Consider the following 22,265-nt stretch of genomic DNA (forward strand, 5'->3'; position numbering starts at 1 on the left):
CAGAGAAGGGCAATGGAGCTGGGGAAGGGTCTGGAGCAGCAGTGCTGTGAGGAGCAGCTGAGGGAGCTGGGGGTGTTTATCCTGCAGAAATGGAGGCTCAAGGGTGACCTTATCACTCCCTACAGCTGCCTGACAGAAGGGTGTAGCCAGGGATCGGGCTCCTGTCTCGGGCAGCCAGTGGCATGACTAGAAGAAATGGCCTTATATTGCACCAAGAGAGGTTCAGGTTGGACATCAGGAAGAATTTCTCCATGGAAAGGGCTGTTAAACATTGGAACAGCCTGCCCAGGGAAGTGGTGGTGTCACCATCCCTGAAACTGTTCACAAAACAACTGGATGTGTCACTTCGTGCCGTAGTTTAGTTGACATGGTAGTGTTTGGTCAAAGGATGGTTGCATTTAATGATCTCAGAGGTTTTCTCCAACCAAACTGGTTATGTCATTCTGTGAAATTAGTTCTTACATGTACATTTATTGCAGTCTTGTAGAAAATACTTTTCTAGGTTTCTGCCTGTGTTCCAGGAATCCAGATGCCCTTATTCCCTGTGGATGCCCTTATTCTCTATGGATATGCTACGTTATAAATAATTTGTGGAAGGTGGTTTCCCTGAAGATGGCCAGATGCACATGCTGACATATTTTATGGTACTCTTTCCTCTCCCTGCACAGGCTTGTTTATCTACTTACTGTACTCCACTTCTTTTGTATTACTGCATCAGCTAGAGCATCCTGAGGCTGTGGGCGCTTTTTACTTGTTACTCTTCAGAATCCAACAAGAAGCAGAAAGTCTGAGATGTGCAGTTACTTAATCAGTATGTCTTGTCTTTAGAATCACATAGTATCTGCTGGAGTAATTTTCCCTTTAGAACAGTTCTCTTGACATGTTTTGCGATTTAACTTCCTGAGCAACTGGCAGTGACTTAAAGCAAGTATCAAACAAGATTCTGGGAAGAAATTGTGAACACTATTTTTTCAGCAGTGTGTTTTTTCTCAGGGTTGATATGCTGCTGTAGTTAATATGTTTCCAGGTTTTCTTGATCTTGCTTTCAACTTTTGGTCATCTCACCTCTGGGGTTCATGCTGACTCCACGGAGTGTACAAAAGGCTTTGTCTTTTAGCAACAAGAAACAGTGAAAACTACTGTCAGATTTCTTCTGTATGGTTGCTACAGTGTCAGTCCCAATTAACCAGTTAAAAATTACTTCTTCTATCAAAAATACTGGTAGGTTTTTTCTTGATATTAGAATTTCTGCTGACTTGCCTTTCACAGTGATAGCTGCCTGCTGCAACTTTCAGGTTTACTGCTGTGTTTGGAGCTGTAGTCGTAGTGCCCATAGGAGGACAGGAAAGGTGGAACATACTCCGCAGGAGCACAGTATAAGAGGCTTTTAAGGTTAGTAAAGAATTGAAATAGTTGTTTCTAAGACCACATCATGGCAGCCCTTGTGTTTTGCAATTTTTGTTCAGATGGACTGTAATAATACTGAGAATTACACTCCAGAGCTGAAGTTGCTCTGATTTTTCTTTGAGCAGGAAGGATTGGCTCTTAAATGCTCTGCAGTTGCAGCTCTGAAATCTGTGAGAACAGCTGTTACATGTATCTTAAGGCTCTTGCACCTGAAGTCTATTTTAGTGATACAGGTGACACAATGCAGATATGCTGAATTATCAGTATTCCTCTGTTACTCCGTTCTTCTCCTTGTTTAACTTTCACTTGATAATTCTGCACCACCAGCTTGCACTGCCACGATGTATTACTGCCACCAAAGGGGAGAGATCTTCTCTTTCCTCTATTTTCTTTCTCACTGCTGATGACTTTTCAGTCATTTGATGTTGAAAATAGTTTTCTACTTCCTGTAGAAAACTTTAATAAAACAATAAAATAACTGATGAAGAATAAATTTCAAGCTAGAAATGGCACAGAAGTGAGAATGAAGAGGATAAACCATTGTATAGCATAAGGTTCTGCAAGATGTTTCGAAACAAGGTGAAATGGTGGAATTTTACAAAGTGTCTAATAATTCCTAACCTCAGTTTTTCAAATAGTTTATCATTAAGCTTTTTACATCCTCTACTTTGACCCAGTCAAATGCATATTATCGGGGAAACAAAATGTGTATTAAAAAGCAGAATAGGAAATCTGGCAAAGGCCTAATGTATAATTCACTTTTCCCATTCTTCTCTTCCATCTTTGGCATCAAATTAAGAGAAAGCTTTTTACAATTCAGCTGTAAAAACTGAAATTGGGCATACTGAGAAGTAAGACCATATCTTCCATGTGATCACTCACAGTCAGTAAATTCTCCCTTTTTCTTTTTCTATGTAAATAGAGAATAGGAGAGTTCAGGGAAGTGCTTCTGCTATGATTTTGTGAAAATACTACTTGTGAAAATTCTGCTTATTTTCTGTATATTTGTCGCTGTGCTTTAGCTTGATCTAAAAAGACCCTAATCATTCAACATCAGCAGAATGACATAAGTCTGAAAGAAATAAGCTTGCCTTCTGCTAACTAAAAAAATGAATGTGTTTTTTTTTAAATATAAGTATTCAAACGTTGCTTTTTATTCTGTTGATTTAGCCTTTGTTACAATAGTTGATGATACTCACTGTTAGACTTGACCATGAGATGTGGGTTTTAACATTAGTTATTAAGAAGAAAGGGAAATAAGTAGAATGAAAGCAGCATCAGGCTTCACAAAAATTCAGAAAACAGGAAATATCCTGTGAAGGTCTTAGGAAGAATCTGTGAAAACTGACAAAGGACATGTCATAGCTGTACCTCTTCCAGTGGTTAAAATAACAAGTACAAATTACTCTTGTGTGGATGAGGACCAGGAAGTATAGCAGTAAATTAACTGGGCTAAATAATAAGTTTTTAGTGACCATAAAAGAAAAAAAAAAGACCCTCCATGAATCATGTTAACTGGTATGAGTGCCAGAAAAATGGAGGAACAAGTAATACCTCCTAAGTACACTCACAAGGTAGTGAGTGAAAACTGATGTGAGATTGTTGGTCATCTGTTATTTTGAGAGTTTACTTAAAGTTAGTCTATTTTCCAGGAGTGAGCATCTGCAATATAGACTTTGGAGGGTTGAATGGGTTACAAAATTTTTAGGTATATGCTGCAGGTATAGCTTTCACATTGCCACAGCACCTAATATGCTGTTATTTTTTGAAATGTTTTATAAATGAGGACTTCTTCTTAAAAAAAGCAAGTTATGCACTCAAAAACTACTTTGAGATCCAAATCAGCACATGGTACATAAAGGCAACACAGGACAACAGCACACTTGTTTTGGTTCAAATCGCTGCTGTAGATGTAGTCTCACCAATATCCCAAGGTCTTGAATGTCCAGGTGAAACTCAAGGTGTATTAATTTTACCCTGAGACCACCTTTACCTCTGTCATTGTAGGACAGTTACCTTGCTTTCCTGATTTTGCCTGTCTCTGTGTAGTTAGGCTCTTAGGAGAAGAGCCAGCAACTTGAATAGGTTTTGTTGGGTGAAGGGAATAATTGTGGAGATTAAAGGAGTGTCAGTGATGTGCAAGTGCTGTGCAATGCGTTTTGCCTTAATTCAGAATGTTCTAATGAGTGATAGTAAAAAGATATGAGTTTGCAAAGGGTATTGTAATTCTCTGGGGTGAATATAGAAAGGATTGGCTTTTTGAAGTGGAGAGGAAGATAGATGTAAAACAATGCTATTTCAGCCAGGCTGTCTTATTTCTCTTGAAAGAGTGAAAGTGAATGCTTTATGTCCCTAGACTGTAAGAATAAGAAGTCATTAGACTTAGTAGAGAAAGTAGTGGCTAGAAATAGAAAAAGAGTCAAGAAAAATTTGAAGGCCAAAATAGAGGGAAAATATTCTAAAAAAGTAACTGTGCTGTCAACAAGATTATGGGAGAATTCAAAATTAGTGTAGTTAATTTCCTGAAAATGTGAAACTTGAGACAAGGTACACTGTTTAATGTTTATCAAGAACTTTTAATTTCAAGTGGGGAAAATAATCATCTTGAAAGTTAGGTCACACCTTGAACAATGTAGTACGATGGGCTAATTTGAATGTGAAGATGGTTCTGTATTTAATGACATCCTGTAAGTGGGTTTTTACAAAATCGCCTTAAGGTGATGACAGTGCTATAATACAGCTACACCAGGCTTGCCGTGAGAAGGACATCCAGCATAAGTTTTAAGGTTCTCTTTATGGGAACAACAGACTAAGTTGTTTTTTTTGTTTTGGTTGTTTTGGTTTTTTTTTGGTGTGTTTTTTGTTGTTGTTATGTGGATTTTTTTTTGGTTTTTTTTTGTTTTTTTTTTTTTTTACCTTCAGCTTACCAGCAACTGCTGGAAAAAACATGAAGCATTCTCTATTCCATAGGTTTTTATATGTTGCACAAGCTCTGCATCAGGGACTGTATGTGGCCTAAGCTTCTGCTGCTATGAGCTTTAAGAAGGAAGGTGGTAAGCTAAAGTTTCTGGGTACCCTTGTCAAATGCCATTGAGAAATACATGTAGTATTGAGAAATACATGTGGCATTACCAAGTTTCAGTGGTAAATTTTGTTGCTAATAATTGAATGTAACCACTGACTTCTGTGGGAAAAATTTTCTTAGTGGAAATGCCCATTCACATTTGCATAAGCCTGTATCTTGTGCAGGAAATTATCAAAAAAACCAGAAATGCATAAATAAAGAAGAATCTGTATAAGGAAAAGTACTAAGTATTCAGTTGCATTATATATTTATTGTCCTGTATCTCATTGAATCCAGTCTTCAGTTGAAATATGTTCATTTTTTAATGAAAAGAGGGTTTTAAGAAAGATTTAAGGTTCTTTTGACACTAAAGGAGTTCTCCATGATAGTTTTAGTTGCTCCTTGTTTCCTGTTTTAGGTAGTGGCCTGTCACCTTCCTGTGCATCGGAAATTTTGAGTAGAATTTCTGCTTTCCTTCAAAATCTTTTATAAAACACAGCTTTTTATTGAAGACTAGACTGAAACATTCCTGTAATACTTTAGGATGAATGGCAGAGAGTGGAAGAAGCAACAAATTTCAAAGCAAATCTTCAGACATAAAAGCTATGGTTTTCTTCTGAGTCTGAATGTTAGCTTCCGTGCTAAGAGGAATGAAGTCCAAGGAAGAGACAGACTGGTTGTGATTGTATGAAGTATTTGTAAGCTGATAATTGAGAATTGCAGATAATTGTACATCATATTACTGAACATAAAAAGCAGTTTTTCAATTCTTGTGGAAAGCTAATGAATTTGAGTTTTACATGTCTTATGTTAAGGTACTAATCGAACATAGAATTTGAATATTGATTCATGAATACTAAGCCAAATTTTAGAAGCTCTCATTATCTCGGTTGTGGAAATAATTCTGTTGAGGAAGTGTGTGTTTTTTCTTTTTCCAATTGCAGACACTGACACCACAGCAATACCTGGCAGTTAGAGGTTTGTCCAGGTGGTGGCAACGTTGTTTCAAAAACAGAAGGACAGCAAATACTGACAGCTGTCTGAGTATTCCTTTATGAGGAGATTATAGAACACAGAAACATAGTTCTAAAATAATTGTGTGTATGTTTGTACAGAAATAAAACGTACTGCAGACTGCTAGTTTTTAGGACTGTAATTCTGTAATGGCAAAATGGCTTTTCAATCTGGGTGATACTTTACGTAGCAAAGCAATTACACTTAGAAGTCCTCCTTGCAGATTATAAAAGCATTAATATTTGAAAAACCTGTGTTTGTTTGCAGTGATATAGAATCATAAAGGTATGAAGAAGGCTTCCAAGTTCATTTAGTATAACCTTTGTCCAAACACCACCATGTCAACTAAACTACAGCACGAAGTGCCACATCCAGTTGTTTTGTGAACAGTTTCAGGGATGGTGACACCACCACTTCCCTGGGCAGGCTGTTCCAATGTTTAACAGCCCTTTCCATGGAGAAATTCTTCCTGATGTCCAGCCGGAATGTCCCCTGGTACAACTTGAGGCCATTTCCTCTAGTTTTATCTCTGGTTGCCCGAGACAGAAGACCAATCCCTGGCTACACCCTTCTGTCAGGCAGCTGTAGGGAGTGACAAGGTCTCCCCTGAGCCTCCATTTCTGCAGGACAAACACCCCCAGCTCCCTCAGCTGCTCCTCACAGCACTGCTGCTCCAGACCCTTCCCCAGCTCCATTGCCCTTCTCTGGACTCTCTCCAGCCCCTCAGTGTCTGTCTTGCAGTGAGGGCCCAGAACTGGACACAGCACTCGAGGTGTGGCCTCAGCAGTGCCCAGCACAGGGGGACAATCCCTGCCCTGCTGCTGCTGCCCACACCATTGCTGATCCAGGCCAGGATGCCATTGGCCTTCTCGGCCCCCTGGGCACAGCCTGGCTCATGTTCAGTCACTGTCACCAGCACCCCCAGGTCCTTTCCAGCCCCTCTGTCCCAGCCTGTGGCCCTGCCTGGGGCTGTTGTGAGCCAAGGGCAGGACCCAGCCCTGGCCCTTGTTGACCCTCACACCACTGGCCTCAGCCCATGATCTGGCCTGAGCCCAGATTGAACAGGGCTGGCACCAGTATGGAGCTCTGGGGAACCTCACTCATGGCCAGCCACCAGCTGGATGTGACTCCATTTGCCACCACTCCCTGTGCTCAGCTATCCAGACAGTTTGTAAGTTTATAGCAAGACATCTGTTGAGGTGACAGTGCCTGCTCTTTCCAGGAGATTGCCATGGGACACAGTGTTGAAGGCTTTACTGAAATCTGAGTAGATAACATCCACAGTCTTTCTCTCATCCACTAAGAGGCTGGTCCACTAATCCACCTGGTCATAAAAAGAGATCAGGTTGGTCAAGCAGGACCTGCCTTTCTTATACTCATGCTGGCTGGACCTGATCCCCTCTTTCTCCTGGATGTGCTGCATGAGAGCACTCTTGGTAATCCGTTCCATATGTTTTTCTTTTAGCTGCCAGAAGCAAACTGGCAAGAGGCATAATATGTTAATATCTGACTTGAAAAACCAGGAATAGCAATAAGGAGTCATGTGGACAGGTTGTAACTTGCCACAATATCTGGCCGTTGCTACAGCCAGTTTTGATCTTCAGTGTGTATCTTGATATTAAACTGAGATGCTGATCTTACTGAATTCTGCCTTCATATGCTGTACATTTGTAAGTTAATTATTGTGCATCTGATTTGAAAAGGTGTTTTGATTCTTTCGGTAGAGGTATGTGAAAAGGTAATGGCTTGAGTGTGTATCTTTTTTTTTTAGGTTTCTTCAATTACCGAAAAAATCAGACGGTAAAAAAAAAAATTTAAAAAGTCCTTGTGTTAGTAACTCTCTTCTACAGTGTTGAGAGAGAAAAAGGTGGTGTAGTGCTAGAAAGATAGGTGTTTTTTAATAGGTGGAAAAATCCTAGCAGTATTTTAGTCATGATAGTTTGAACAGCTGACACTTGCAGTGCTGAGGTTAATAGGGCTGAATGTGTTGCAAACATGATCATTATATCAATCAGGATTGTTGGCATGTCATCATGCCTGCTTTGTGACTAAATGCCATGCCTTTTAGTTTCATTATTCTGACGTAAAGGAGAATTCAAATTACTTTACTGGTTCAAAAGGAGGGAAAAAAAGTATATCATTAATTATGCATAAAAAGACCAAATCACCTGTGTGTAAAGTTTTAGCATTTGAAATCTTGTTGAGAAATGAAAGAACAGATTTTACAGAAGAGAGTGCAAGTATGTCACTAGCAGGTACACAGAACTTTTTTCCTAATATGTGTGTGTAGTTCATTTCAGTGCATTATTTGCAGGAATTTGGATAAACGAGACTATAAATACTGTATACATGCTTTGTTACTTGTGATTCTGATATGAAAATTTACAGTGTCCATTTTTGCTGGTATCTAAAATTTGAGGTATCTTTTTTTTAGGAATTATTTGTAAAATACGAGTGCAAATAAAATTAAGCATTTAAGTAAAAGTGGTGGGGCTACCCACCAGTGGTGTCCTTTTGAAAGTGAAGACGAAATGACAAAGACCTTAACAAAAGAGTGCAGTTGAGAAACCAGGAGGTTAAAAATAGCTGAGTAATGTTGGGATGCTACCTTATGGGCCACTCTAACTTTTTTAAGTTCTCCTGAAGAATAGAGAACGTGGTAAAGAATTAGATCTTGGTTTTGCTTTGTGCGATAATTTTATTGTGTTCTTTATAAATCTTTAAAATAACAGAGTTTCTGTCACCAGAGTCTTTATAGTGTTAAGGTCAGGTTTGCCAATACAAGAACTGCTTTTCTTTGAGGAGAGAGAAGAATCAGTTTCATACTCATGCTCTGGGCACAGGGGTTGCACAGAAAGTAAGAACATGGAAAAATGAATGTGACAGGTTGAGGAAGTGGAACTGATGAAATAGAGCGGCAATATCTTAAATTCTAAATGTCCCCTGTTTATGGCCATGTGTGTATGAAAAACAGTATGTTGTTTCATCTGTCTTGAAGTGAAGGAGTGATTTGACTAGCCTCTTTCAACTAGATGATCTGGAAACACCATCAGCAGTCAGTGTGAGATTTAGAAGAGGTCAAAGAAAGGGTGAATTCTGACAGACTTCTGCAGGCAGTGCTCAGTGCTGTAGGAACTGAAAATGTCACTAGCTTTGGAATTATTAAGCACATTTACTGATTGATGTTTTGTGTCTGTAAGAGAGATACCAAACTCCAGGATGAAGTAAACTTAGTGCAGACAACAGACAGGAAGATAGAATGGAAAGATAGATAGGAATATGCAGCAGGATGTCCACTGAACATAACATCCACTACAGATGAGCAAGTGATACTTCTTCAAGTAGAAGTCTATGCAGCAGTGGGGGAAGATGTTGGAAAATTCTTTTAGCTTTATCATAGTTACGATGACCCCCATATTTGTGGTTAGTGCTTAGTTTTGTACCCCACAGTGCTTGGTACAAATACCAGGCATCAGTGTGGTCTTGTGCTAACATCCTGTCGTTACTAATAAGTCTTGTGACACTTGACGCTTTATTATTAATTTAGATTAGTGATTAATATGTACTAGTTGATGTCTTAGTTTTGAAAACAGAGATAGAGTGCTGGAGTAAAGAATGATAAGAGAAATGCATCATGACCTGACCACATATTTGAGATACTCTTCAGGGAAGAAGATTCTTCAGAAGATCTGGGACCATAAAAGGGAATTTTGAGGATTAAGATGTTCCTAAATGACCACAAGAAGACCCTCAAGAAACTTATAGCCAGATAGGTTTGGGCCACAGGGGAATCTCTCTGTTTTGGCACCTAGAACACCTTACCCTCGTTCTTTGCTTTACTATGGTGTCTGCAGAGTTTTACCACATATTCTCACTCTTCTCTAGTTGTAATTTCATCTGCACAGTAACTTTTTTTACCTTCTTAAGTATGTTAAACCAGAGGTGCCACCAGTGTTGCTGATAGGCTTGGCCTTGGCCAGTGGTGGGTCTGTCCTGGAGCTGTCTGGCATTTCCTCTGTCAGATATGGAGGAGCTTCTCACAGCTTCTCAGCTTCCCTTCTCAGAAGAGAAACTCCCTGTAGCCGTCCCCTCCGCTAACAGAACCTGGCCACACAAACCATATATATATATACATAGATACATATGTGTATATGTATATATGTATATATATGTGTGTATATATAAATATATATAGCAGTCAAGAATACCTCAATTTAGCAGTTGTAACAGTAAGATATACAATGTAATGAAAAAATTCAGATAAGTAAATTGAGTTCTTTCACATCATGTTTTACTCTCTGGTTTATACTGTTCTTCTTAAAGACTGATAGCAGTCATGGTGAAGGTTCTGCCTGAATAAAGGAGGAACTCATCCAAGAGTATAATTCATGTTTAGTTCGTATAAAGGTTAGTCAGCTGAATATGGATATTGTTTCTCTGAATGTGCTTAAGAGTGGAATTTGAAGTCTTGTCTTAATTCAGGGTCTTCAGTACAATAAATTGTTACTCAGAGGAGACTGCTCGCTGCTTCTGCTCTTCTATAAAGCATACCTACTGATTAGGAATTGAGGAAGGGGAAAATAAAGTTCCCAGGCACTCAGAATGTCATGATCTGTGTTTGCCAGTAGGACTGCTGGCAGTTATCTGGAGCAGATGTATCCAGTAACAGGATGCTAAAGGAACGCTTGCTCCCATGACCAAATGCTGAGGTTTCTTAGAATTCTTAGAGAGTGAAGACGTGATTTATATTTGGATTGATTGAGGGTGAGCAATTCCAGAGTGGGCCCTTTGGCCTGCAGAGCTTGTGGGTCCCTGAGCCCACAGGGCCCACAGGCCTTAGTGGCGCAGTTAGAAATTCACAGTTGTGGCTCAGTAGAAAATTCACAGTTTATATTAAGGTGTTCTGGGAAGTAATGGGTTTCTAAACATAGAATTGTAGTTCTGACACTTTAGCCACCTTAAGACTTAAATAAATAAGGGTTGTTTGCATTCTTTGTATAGCCTGTAACTGTAAACTGTGTAGTGAACTTATATAACTCACTGCAGGCAGAGAATAAACAGAATTCTTAATGGAAGCTGGATCGGTTGACATGGGTCATTTATCCTGTCTGACCTCCTAATTGTTAGGGACCCTTGCTACAACCAAACATCACAAACTATTTAATTTTTAGAGAAAAAACAGTTGCTAACAGTAGCAGTCATGGGGGAGGAGGTGAGGGGACTCGCACAAAACTGTAGGCAATTTTAAAAGACCTTGCAATTAAGGATAGTAGGTGTTGTCTACTTGATGGTCCTACATTCTCACTCCAAGTGGTCCTTGCTACTACTTTTTCAGACTAGCCCAAAGGCAGCCAGGCACAGCAAGTTCAGTGTTAGCCTAATATGTTTGTATCTATCAGCTTTCCTTGTTCCTCTATTAACAAGCCTTTATTTTGTGTTGAAAGAAAGTGAAAAACAGTATAAAGCCTGATTCATGCACAAGAGCTTCATGGCTGTATGAGAGTTGTGAAAGGTTCAGGCAGAGCAAGAAAGAAGCCTCAGAGGTTATTACCAGGAGACTGCAAAGACTGTTTAAATATGCCTGAAAAGTGCTAGAGTTGATGTTTAGCCATCAGACCTTAAATACTTGTACTTTAGAAGTGGTGGCTTTTCCCTGTATGTTAGCTACAGTGCTGGTTAGTGTAGTCATCACAATATTGAAACAACTAAAGCTTCAGATGAAGTGATCCTCCAAAAACATTAAAAAAAAATCTGGTATGATGCCAGCAACTTCTAATTGTGGAACTATGAATGTTTCAGATACAGTGACGCAACTTTCAGAAGTAGCTGTAATGCATCTTTTCCTATATTTAGTCAGTTAGGTAATGTTTGTTAATAAATTATGATGGCTTGGTTATGGTCAGATTCATCTTTATGTTTTCTCTTTTACTACATAAGGTTTTTAAAATGCAAGCTTTAAATTGTTTTCCATAAGAAATGAGACAAAACTTCTTTTGAAATCAGTGACAGAATATCTGTTACCTTCCAGAATTTCACGTTTTGCCATTTTTGCAAAATACCTATTGAGAGACTTCTGTATTTAAATGGCTAATTTAATGCATGTGGTGTGTTCTGGTGTTTAAACCAATGTATAAACACAACTATAAATACTTAATCTAGGCAATATGATAGAAACACTGAACTCTAAAATTGCCAAAAATTCAACTGCTAATGGTTCCATTTTCTGCAAAACTACTTGGCTGTAGTAAAATTATCGTCTGTATTTATTTGTGTGATAAAGAAAATCTCTGACCTGAGAGTTAGTAGTCTAGTATTTCTGCCAAAGACCAGCAGCTGCTCATGTCTGCCTTCTAATACTCGTTGCAAGTGTTTGTGCGGCCTTGTGCTAAGTGTGTTGCCTGTCTAACCTAGTGTGCTGATTTTGTTTCAGCAAGAGGAGTTCCTTTGTCTGGCTCATGGCACAAGATGTGTAAAGACCTAAAAAGCATCCAGGAATGAGAACAACACAGGTTGGCTACTTTCTGTGGTTCCTCTGGTTAGAAATGCAAGTTGAACTACTAACTCAGTATAAACTGTTCCTTTGCCTTACCGGGTACTGAGATCAGGCTGACTGACCTATAATTGCCAGGATTCTCCTTCCCACCCATTTTGTGAATGGGTGTCACACTGGCTTCCAGTCCTCTGGAACCTCACCAGTGAGCCAAGACCACTGGTAAATGATGGAGAGAGGCTTGGCAAGCTCATCTGCCAGCTCCCTCATCACCCTGGGATGGATCCCATCTGGGCCCAGAGATTTATGAACATCTAAGCAGCTCAACAGCTCTCTGACTGCCTCCTCCTGGATAACAGGGGGACCATTCTGCTCCCTGACACCATCAACCAGCCCAAGAGGACATTTATCCTGAGGGCAAGCCATCTTCACACTAAAGACTGAGACAAAGAAGGCATTAAGCACTTCTGCCCTCATCTGCAGTTACTACATTCCCTCCTTCATCCAATAAGGAGCAAAGGTTGGTCTTACCCTTCCTTTTACCATTAACGTATTTGTAAAAACAGGTTTTATTATCTTTTACAAAAGTTACTAAATTAAGTTCAAACTGAGCTTTGGCCTCCCTAATTTTTTTCCTACATTCCCTAGCTGCCCCATTGACTCATCTTTCAGCGCACAGGGACAGTCTGTTCCTGTGCACTCAAGATCTCTGTTTTGAAGCACTCCCACCTTTCCTGAACTCCTTTGTTTTTAAGGGCTACTTCCCAAAGGACTTTCTGAGTAAGTCTCCTAAGTAGACCAAAGTCTGCCCTCCAGAAGTCCAATGTAAAAGTCTTATTGATATTCCTCCTGATTTCACCAAATATGGAGAATTCTATAATTTCATGATCACTGTGCCCCAAGAGGCCTCCAACCACCACATCTCCCACCAGCCCATCTCTATTTGTGAACAACAGATCTAACATTGTCCCTCTCCTGCTGGGCTCACTCACCAGCTGCAACAAGAAATTGTCCTCCACACACTCTTAAGAACTCCTGGACTGCCTTTTCTCTGCTTTGTTAAATTCCCAGCAGATGGGAATTGTCTGGTAGGTTGAAGTCATCTACAAGAACAAGGGCTGGTGATCCTGAAACATTCTCCAGCTGCTAATAGAATAAGTTGTCCCCCTCTTCCTCCTAGTTGGTGGATGATAACAGACTCCCAGGAGGATGTCAGCCTTGTTGGCCTTCCCCTGAGTTCTTACCCACAGGCATTCAACTCCATCTTCATTAGTTTCAATTCCCATGGTATCAAAAGCCTCTCTAATATGAAGGGCCACCCCTCCACCTCTTCTCCCTTTCCTGTCTCTCCTGAAGAGCTTGTAGCTATTCAGTGCAGTGCCCCAGCTCTGTGAGCCATCCCACCACATTTCCCTGATGGAGACTACATCATAGCTTTGCTGTTGTGCCCTGGCTTCCAGCTCCTCTTGTTTGTTACCCTTGCTGCCTGCACTGGTGTACATGCACCTCAGCTGGGCTACTGATTTCACCCCTGACTCCACCCTTGGGCCTGCTTCCAGAGAGCCCAGCTGCATCCCCTTCCCCTTCAAACCTAGTTTAAAGCCCTCTAAATGTGTTCTGCCAGTTCATGAGCTAAAATCCTTCAGCCCTTAACAGAGAGATGGAGCCCATCCAGTTCCAGCAGGCCAGGTGCCAAAAAAGTTGCCCCATAATCAAACAACCAAAGAAGTTGCCTCATGATCAAAGAACCAAAATTCAGCTGATGACACTAACCCTTGAGCCACTTGTTGATAATGTGTGCTCTCCTGTTCCTTTCACGGTTTTTTTCTGGCACCAAAGGGACTGAGGAAAAGACTACCTGTGCTCCTGCCCTACCAACCTCTTGACCCAGTGCCCCAAAGTCTCTTTTAATTGCCCCTCCTCTTTACGATCTCGTCACTGCCAGCCTGGAGTATCAGCAGTGGGTAACAATCATAGGGCTGAGTCATCCCAGGAAGTCTCTCAGTGATATCCCACACCCATGCCCCAGGGAGGCAGCAGACTTCCCTGTGAGGTGAGTCCAGTCAACATATGGGGCCCTCTGTTCCCTTCAGAAAGGAATCACCCACTATGACTAATCTTCTCTTTTTTTTGATGTTAGAGGTGGTGATCTGTGCTACAGATAGAGCATAATTGGGAGGCCCACTGAAAAGATCATTTTCTTCTATGTCATCTGGCTGACTGTGGGTCCAGGGCCTTATACCTATTCTGAAGTGGTACCTGGGTAGGTGATGGGGGTCCAGAGGAATTTTTATTATTACCTCCCTGAGCAGGGACCCATTTCCACTCCCCTTCATCGACCAGGTGTCTTCCTATTGCCTGACAGTGGGAGGCATATGGGAGTCCTCTGACTCCTGGTGGGCCTCCCTCAAGGATGGATGGTGGAACTCCACTAGTTTATTTCCCTTTCACTTTCCCTAATACTCCTTAGTCTTTCAACTTCCTCCCAAAGCTCAGCCACCAGTGCAAGGAGATCATTCACTTGTTCACACCACTGAGAGGCTTCTTCTGCAACAGCCCCTGGAACCACTGATAAGCTCAAACACTCTGCACAGGAATGGGTCTGTACAGGCACATCATTTCTGGAGGGTTCTATTTGGTTATGCATACTTGTATGTCGTGTAAAAGCCATTACTAACAAAAACCCCTAAAACTGACCAACCAACAGAAAGAGCAAACAAACTAACCTTACTAGCAGGAAAAACCTGCAACCCTGCCTGCTTGCCCTGCCTGTGTGAACTGCCTCCCAAACTGCCGTGCCACACCCATTTGCCCGCTCTGGGTCTCTGTGCTCCCTAGAGGCATCTTTTAATCAGCCCACTGCTCACTGGTGGAGGAGCCCTGCCCTTGCCTGTGAGACTGAGAACCTGATTTGAGAACCAATAATCAATATCCATAAGCATTGACATTGGTTTAGTGTAATGTACCAGAACTTCCTAGGTTGTTCTTGAAATAATTAGGTGGGAAATGACGGGTGGTTTATGAAATCAGCTAGTTTTGTGACAGTTTCATCATCTCAAATTGAGAAGACATGCTGTGTAAGCAATTTCTGAGCCAGAGCTGGAAAATGGGCAGCTCTGGATTTGTTTCTGACCCAGATATGTAATAGCATGGGAAAAAGTCCAAAAACTGGAGCCAAAGTCTGTTGTGAACCTGAAGGTGAAATGAGGTTGACTCTTTTGATTAACATGAGTTTGTCTTTGATGAAATGGAGAGATCTAATTCATCCTTCATGTTCTCTTCTGCAAGCTGACAGTAGCATGCATTAGAACTGTTGCTGAGCTAGTTTAATTCAGTTGAAAAAGTTGAACATGTGGTTCCATGAGTTAAGAAGGTGGGACAAAGAAAGACGGTGAAACATTTGAGCTAAAAGTGGTGTGGGAGACTGGTGACCCTTGACCCTGGGTGGAGGTACCTTGAAGACTGCCAGGGGAACACATGCCTCTTTATGTAGCTTATTCCTTAGTGTTTCTATAGGATTACTAATGAGATTCTGATTTTTGTTTTGTCTTAGATTAAAACAGATCTCTTGTATGAGAAAGAAGTGGTAATATTCTCTGAAATAGGAAGCTTACTATGATTTGTTGCTATGACCACAGGGTTTTGGCAGGTATATTAAACCATTTTACAGTTCTGGAAGAAGCCATTTAACCCTGTCACAAGAAGAGAAGATTATCAAACTGAGTATTTTAACAAGCTTTGTAAAAACTCTTTCACAATGTAATCTCTACTAAAAGGTCTGTGTGGTCTGTGCAGGCCCTGTAAGGTAATGCTTCTCAGGCCATTCCAGACCAGGACTTTCCTCTGAGAGCACAGAGGTGTTAGGAAGGCCCAGTCTCCTGAAGGGCATATTAGATCTTAGACTTTTGCAACAGGCACAGTATTCCCAAATGTGACTAACTATCCTCTGAAACAGACTAGAGGTTGGTCTGTTTTTCCAAGAGGTGTAAATAATTAATTACTGGAATAATTAATTGGTAAACTGATTTCTGTTGCTTCTGTGCAGCAAGACAGTTCAGTACAGTCCATAAGCCTGATTCTTCCATGTCCTTTGGTTGTTCACTTCTTCCTCTCAGTAAAGAAAGTTGGCAAATCCAAATCACAGTTAGAGGCTTTGAATGCCTAACCATATCACCCTACTAGAAGAGTTTCAATGTACCAGAAAACCAAGAAAAAATATGCTTATTCTCTAAGTCACAAGTTAGTTGTTATATATTAGACTTACTTTAATAATATTGAGGCAGCTGGTGAGCAGACTGTTCTAGTAAAGAAATAAGCATGTGTCACCCAAGCACCTTGGAGCCATTTACAGTTGTGTCTAAAAAGGAAAGAGGGCTTCAGCTTCAGTTACACATCTTGACCTGCCTCCTGAGTGACAGCTTGGCACTGTCTCTTACTATCTGTTTTTTACAAATTATGACTGTATCTCTGAACTTGTACCTTTAGCATGAAGGGCAGTCATCAAACTATCTTGTAGTAATACATTTGTAAGTTATTGAAGTACATAAAACATCAGGTCTTCTAATATTAATTGCTATCTCATGACCCAAAAGAGACTGCATTGAATTTTACCACGTGATTGATTAGGGTATAAGTATTGTTTACTCGACCATGAAAGGGAGTTGCTTTACCACAACCAGTGTGGTTCTGGGGGAGTAATAGGGGCAAGCGCTCATGTTGTTCTGCCCAAGGGAAAATGGAGATCTCTCACGTCCTATTGTGATGGCTGTCCAGTCTAAAAGATGATCTAAGTTTTCACCCTGGAGACCTAATGCTATGAAAATCTTACTGCTGTTGTTCCTGGACTTTACCATGAAGAACTGTAGGAAAGTAGAAGTGCACTTTCTTGAGTTTCCCACCTTGCCTCTCTTTTGGATAAGAAGAAAGAATCAGGTGATGGGTGTAAATTGAAACTGGTTTTCAAGCATTTGTATCAGTTATTCCTTGCTAGAAATTATGAATCTGTTCTGCTGGAAAAACTGTTATGTGGAATGCTTTTTTTACCTCAAAATGTTTCCAAAGACTTCTGTATCTTGAAAAAGTTTATTTGAATTGTCCTCAAAAGTCTAAAATAGCAGGAAGTTTAGATATGAACTTAGTTTCAGACTGCTTACCAACATCAATATACTTACCATGCAAACTGAATGCATTCAGTAGTTTGGTTTGTGGTAAATGTTTACAGCATGGGTGGTACTCTTTGAAAGGGGTTATAATGGAAATGTCAGTACAAAGTTACATTGCCTCTGTTAATCAAGATGAAAGAACTGGGGTTTAAAATACATCATCTTGCAGACTCTGTCCTCTTTTGAGCTGAAAGGGACTGTGTTCCTTCTCAAGTGTTCTTGAATCCCTGTAGCTGTACTATCCTGGTGTAGAACACATGAAGGAAATCTTTCACTTGTAGCAAGGTATGGCATAACATGAGGCAGGACTACAACTACCTAAATGTAAATGGGCAGTTAAGTGGAAATAAACTGCATGACCTAGAAGAGATTTATAATCTGTTATAGTAGCACAGTGGAAACCAAAGACGGACTCAGTGTGATGCTGTGTGCTGTTCAAATGTGTGAAGTATGAATGTGAGTCTTCTTTATAGATGGGTGAGGGAAGGAAATAAATTCTACCTGCTGTTCTTGTAGAGGGTCTAAAGATGCAGTTGAGTTCCCACAGTTCCTGACTAGATAACCAATCTCTGCAGCAGTGCTATGAATTAATGAGTAGCATATGCCATGTCAAGGGAAAGTTGTGTTATTATTGTTGTGCCTGAATGGCAGATTTAGTAGTGTGGAAAATCAAGAAAGTCTTACTGAAAATATCTTAATGCAGAAAGAACCTAGACATTGGAGAGAAATCCTGAGCTCCAGAAAGAAAGGAGAATGATGGCATTCATCATGAATATGTGGAAAGGGAGGATAATAAGACCTGTTTGAGACATGCTAATTTTTATATGAAAATTAGACACGTATTTGGAGGAGCCAGACAAAGAGAGAGATAGTAAGACATAAGGAGGCAGGACTAAACTCTTGTAGAGAAGAATTTGTTTCTGTGTGATGGATAAACATTGACATGAAACTCAGTAGAACTGTGAAGGGTGCTTAACAGTAATTTGAATAGAAAGAGATAGTAAAAGTGATTGGAGTTATGTTGTGGTATCTGTGCAACAAATACTTGTCTGAAGAGTGTTTGTGTTGCAAAGATTGCAGTGTCTCCAGAGGTGAAACACAGGAAGACAAGGAGGGATGAAGGACAGGCAGTGCCATGAGGCACTTGCCTTGTAAGTACTGCAAGATAATTATTAGTTATATATTTCTGAGGGCAGCTGTTTGAACAATTGCTGTAAATGCAGTAGTGCACTGGAGCTTTTTAGCTCATCTTGCAACAGAAAAAGCTGGAATCCAATGAAATAGCATAGAGAAAAAAATGCAACTGTAGTGAGAAAGGGTGTGGTGGTAGTTTTGTTATTGTTGTTGGGGATGTTGGGGGGGGGTTGTCTGTTTGTTTGTTTTGTTTTGTTTTGTTTGAAAGCAGTATATAGGAAATGTCATGAAAGGCCAAATAATAAACATTGGCAATAAGGTGAGAGGCATAAAAGGGTTGGATGAAAACACAAAATTTTCCTCATAATCAATATAGTTAAAAAACAAATGGAATCAAAAGGACTGAAAAGTTTTAAAAAGACTCTTGGGTGGAAGCTTTAATGTTGGATGGTTATAGGTATTTGTGATTTGGTCCATTTATAACTGGTTTTGGAGGGGGAAAGTGGGCAGAAATGTATGTGCATTTGATATTTAGAGTAGTCTTATGCTGCAGTTTTGTTTTTTTTTACTTCTGCTGTCTTGGTTTGACGCTAAAGGTGAACACTTCAGAATGAGTTGCCTCCCTTTATAGGTTCAACCAATTCCACCAATAAGGAATGAATATGAGTAGATACAAATGCAGTAAGTAACAGTTTACAAACACGCGGGGCAGCAAGGGGCAAGAAATTAATGGAAATAACCAGCAGATACAAAATTGCTAAATGTCACAGAGTACTTCTAAACAGAGACACAAAATACTGTTTACCCATGACAGCTACCAATATGAAATATGGGTGTTTTCCCTCAATTTAAACCACTGTATATTAGTCTTTAACATTTAGTTTAAGTATTCCATAAATGTATAGTGAGATGTAATGATGTTAGCTCAACCTCTACACTCATTATTTTTGGGATGATGCACCTCTTCTTTGAAGGCAGTATCTTTCAGTTTAATTTGAACTACAATTTAAGTATTGATCCAGTTAACAAATAGTAAGTAATTCTATCTGTTCAATTGTGTAGAACATTTAATCTCTGAACTACATTATAATTTCTGAAACTGACAGCATAATCTGTTGGGTTTTGGGGTTTTAAAGTTTTATTTAAAACCAAGGTGACTTTTGGTACAGTTTTGATCGAGAAAGAAGTGATTTTCTATTTAAAACTGACCTATCTCAAATTATGAGGTTTTTTTCCTATCGCTTCTGTGGCCCTGCAGTGGCCACGCAAATTGATACATGCGCAGTGTTCACCAGACTTTTCACCTACCTCCCCTCATACCCTCAAGCTGTGAAAAGTATAGCAACTGCTATGCGTAGTTTTAGTGACAACTCGCAAGTAGCAATAACATTTTACCCCTTTTGACTCCCACCTCATGTGTAGCCAGTGTATCTCTGAATAGCTGCACACACCTCTTTTTCTCAGGGTTGTTTCCCAAGGCATGTTCTGTAGTTCGCCTTCTGTCGTGCTGAAAGAACTTGCAGACGATGAAGGCAGTATTTCTGTGAATTTAGAAAATTTTGTGTTCTTAGATGGCAATTTGTCATTTACTCATTATTGCTTTATTTTGAGTCTTTTCAAAAGGTATTCAGATTTATTTTCAAAGTTATTGGCAGACTGAAATTTTTGTATTACTGTAAAGGTCACATAGTAGGTTAAATCATCACTATTTAATACTTTAAAGTTGTTAGTATTTAAAAATAATGATGTAATCATGAAATCATATATAATAGAAGATGTCATAACTGCTAGTAAAATTGAAACAGTTTATAGGAGGCAATTTCTAGGCAAGAGTTGATAGTCTGCATGAATAAGATGGCAAACTCCTGGACTCATGTTGGCATAATGGGGTTCTGATGCATTTAGTAAGTGAACAAGTGCAGATGCAGAGATTCTGAAGTGTTTCTGTAGAATACTGTGCCATTTCTGTGCAATGAGGTTCAAGAATGAGTTGGCTCTGGATTTGAATCTGAAAGTAAATATGTCTACCTATTTTATGTAGTTGGAATAAATGAAATTACTCCAGTTAGGTCAACTAAACTGAGGAGGAAAGAGGGGACTAGAAGGAAGATTGAGCTGACTAAAAAAAAATTGTGACATTGCTAATTTTGGAAAAGGTACAGTATAAGGAAGTTGGCCAAAACAATAAAAGTGACTTAGAACTGGCTCAAAAGAAAAGATGCTATTGGATGTGTCTGAAGATTTGTGTAAATGTGATAAGTAAAAAACAACTGAAGATGAATGAGGACTGAAACACAGTATTTAATTCTATGTAGATAAAAAGAATTTGCAACTTGTTGTAAAATAGAAGAGTGCAAAATATATTTAACATGAACAGTAGAATATTTTACTCATTAGAATATTTTTTAAATTATGATAAACACCTAAGAAATAGTATGTCTGCATGTGAAAAACAACAAAATAATGGACTAAAAGGAAAGTGATTGGTAGTTTCTTCAGTATCGTATTAATAAATATTTAAGTAATATGCCTAACAAATGTTTCACAGAAGCAAAAGAAAATGGTGAAAAAAATTGTTAGATGACAACTTGCCCGATGGATGTATTAGATATGATGTTGGATTAATCTGATAGCTACTACCCTGTATCATAGACAGGACCTCCACTGTAAGCCTTCAGAAAAAAAAGGTGGATCTCCTATGTTTGCCTGTTTTTTATTCCAAAGGTGTAGAAAGCCTTGGATGGGAGAATCCATAAGGAAGTCCACACTCCTGTTTTCCTTTTCAGTGTTGTCCTTTAGATACTTTCTCTGTAGGGCAGTACTCTGAACCTGCTACTTATGATGCAGGTTACAAGAGGAATTAAATTTAGAGGGTCTTTAACATCTCTGTCTGCATTGTTGACTGCTGGGTTTTGTAAGATTCATGTCCTTCAGGGAGGGAAGTTTGTGTTGAGAATATGCAATGTCATAGGAAACAACTGTGAAACTTTTTTTGATGGTAGTTGATTAGTTGAGTTTTTTGCCTTTGTCAAGAGAAAATAGGCAAATAACAAAGCAGTTTGAGCTAATGTTTGAGTAAGTGGAAGAAAGGCATTGAAACTTGCGATAGTTTTAGTGGGGACTAGGAATGCAGTTGTAAATATTAATGAATATGGAAGGCTAGGATTTGATTGCAGATACCTGAAAATTTTTTAGTGATTATCTTTTTCCTTTTACATCGAGCTTTAGACAAGTCTTACATTGTGCATGCAGCCTCTTTAGGATCTTTTCTTTTAGATTCTAAATTCTTTTTGTTGATCATCTCATTGATGGAAAATATTTGAAAATTCCCCTTAATGTGTAGAATAACAGAAAAAGGATAGTGTTTGCTTGGTTATGCATTAATTAGCATGGCATCACTCCAGATGAGGCTTTCGAGGCTATAATAAATAGTGATACTGGATATCACTGAGCAACATGATTATTCTTGCAGTTTTGCTAATGGTTCAAAGGTCTGGAACACAAGCATTTCTGGAAACCACACAGATTTATATTATACTGAGAAATATTTTTTGGGAGGCAGTATATTAACCATGTTTCCTTTTAAAAGATAAAAGGAAATTGTGTATATTAGGGGTAATGCAGTGTTATTATAGATGCCATTATCTAAGCAATGCTTATAGAATTCTAGAAATGAATCCATCCAAGTTTATAGGTTGCCTGAGGGATAAACTGACATTTCCATTCTCTTTTTAATTTCCCTGGGACTTTACTGGGTTAATATGACAATTTTTCTCTAGGGATCCATCAGCTGATGGAGGGAAGTACTGTGATTCTGTTTCCTTCTCCCTCAATGGTAACAACTGTAATATTTCTTCTCTTCTTGCTGGTGTCCAAGTGCTTTTCCACAGGCTTTTCCTGAGAGGATTTAGGTACAAGGTTATGGCACTGGACAACTGGCCACTGTTGCAGTATTCTTTATGTATCACGTCCGTGCTTCCTTGTTAAAGTGCCA

The 22,265-nt window shown here is 39.5% G+C and overlaps 1 protein-coding gene across 1 annotated transcript in view; it reads left to right on the top strand.

The window, feature by feature from the left end:
- The window catches only part of NDUFAF2 (NADH:ubiquinone oxidoreductase complex assembly factor 2), a 61,482-nt gene that overhangs the window by 603 nt on the left and 38,614 nt on the right, over positions 1-22,265 (top strand). The window lies entirely within an intron of this gene.

This window comes from Sylvia atricapilla, chromosome Z, assembly GCF_009819655.1.
Source record: "Sylvia atricapilla isolate bSylAtr1 chromosome Z, bSylAtr1.pri, whole genome shotgun sequence".
Taxonomy (NCBI): Eukaryota; Metazoa; Chordata; class Aves; order Passeriformes; family Sylviidae; genus Sylvia; species Sylvia atricapilla.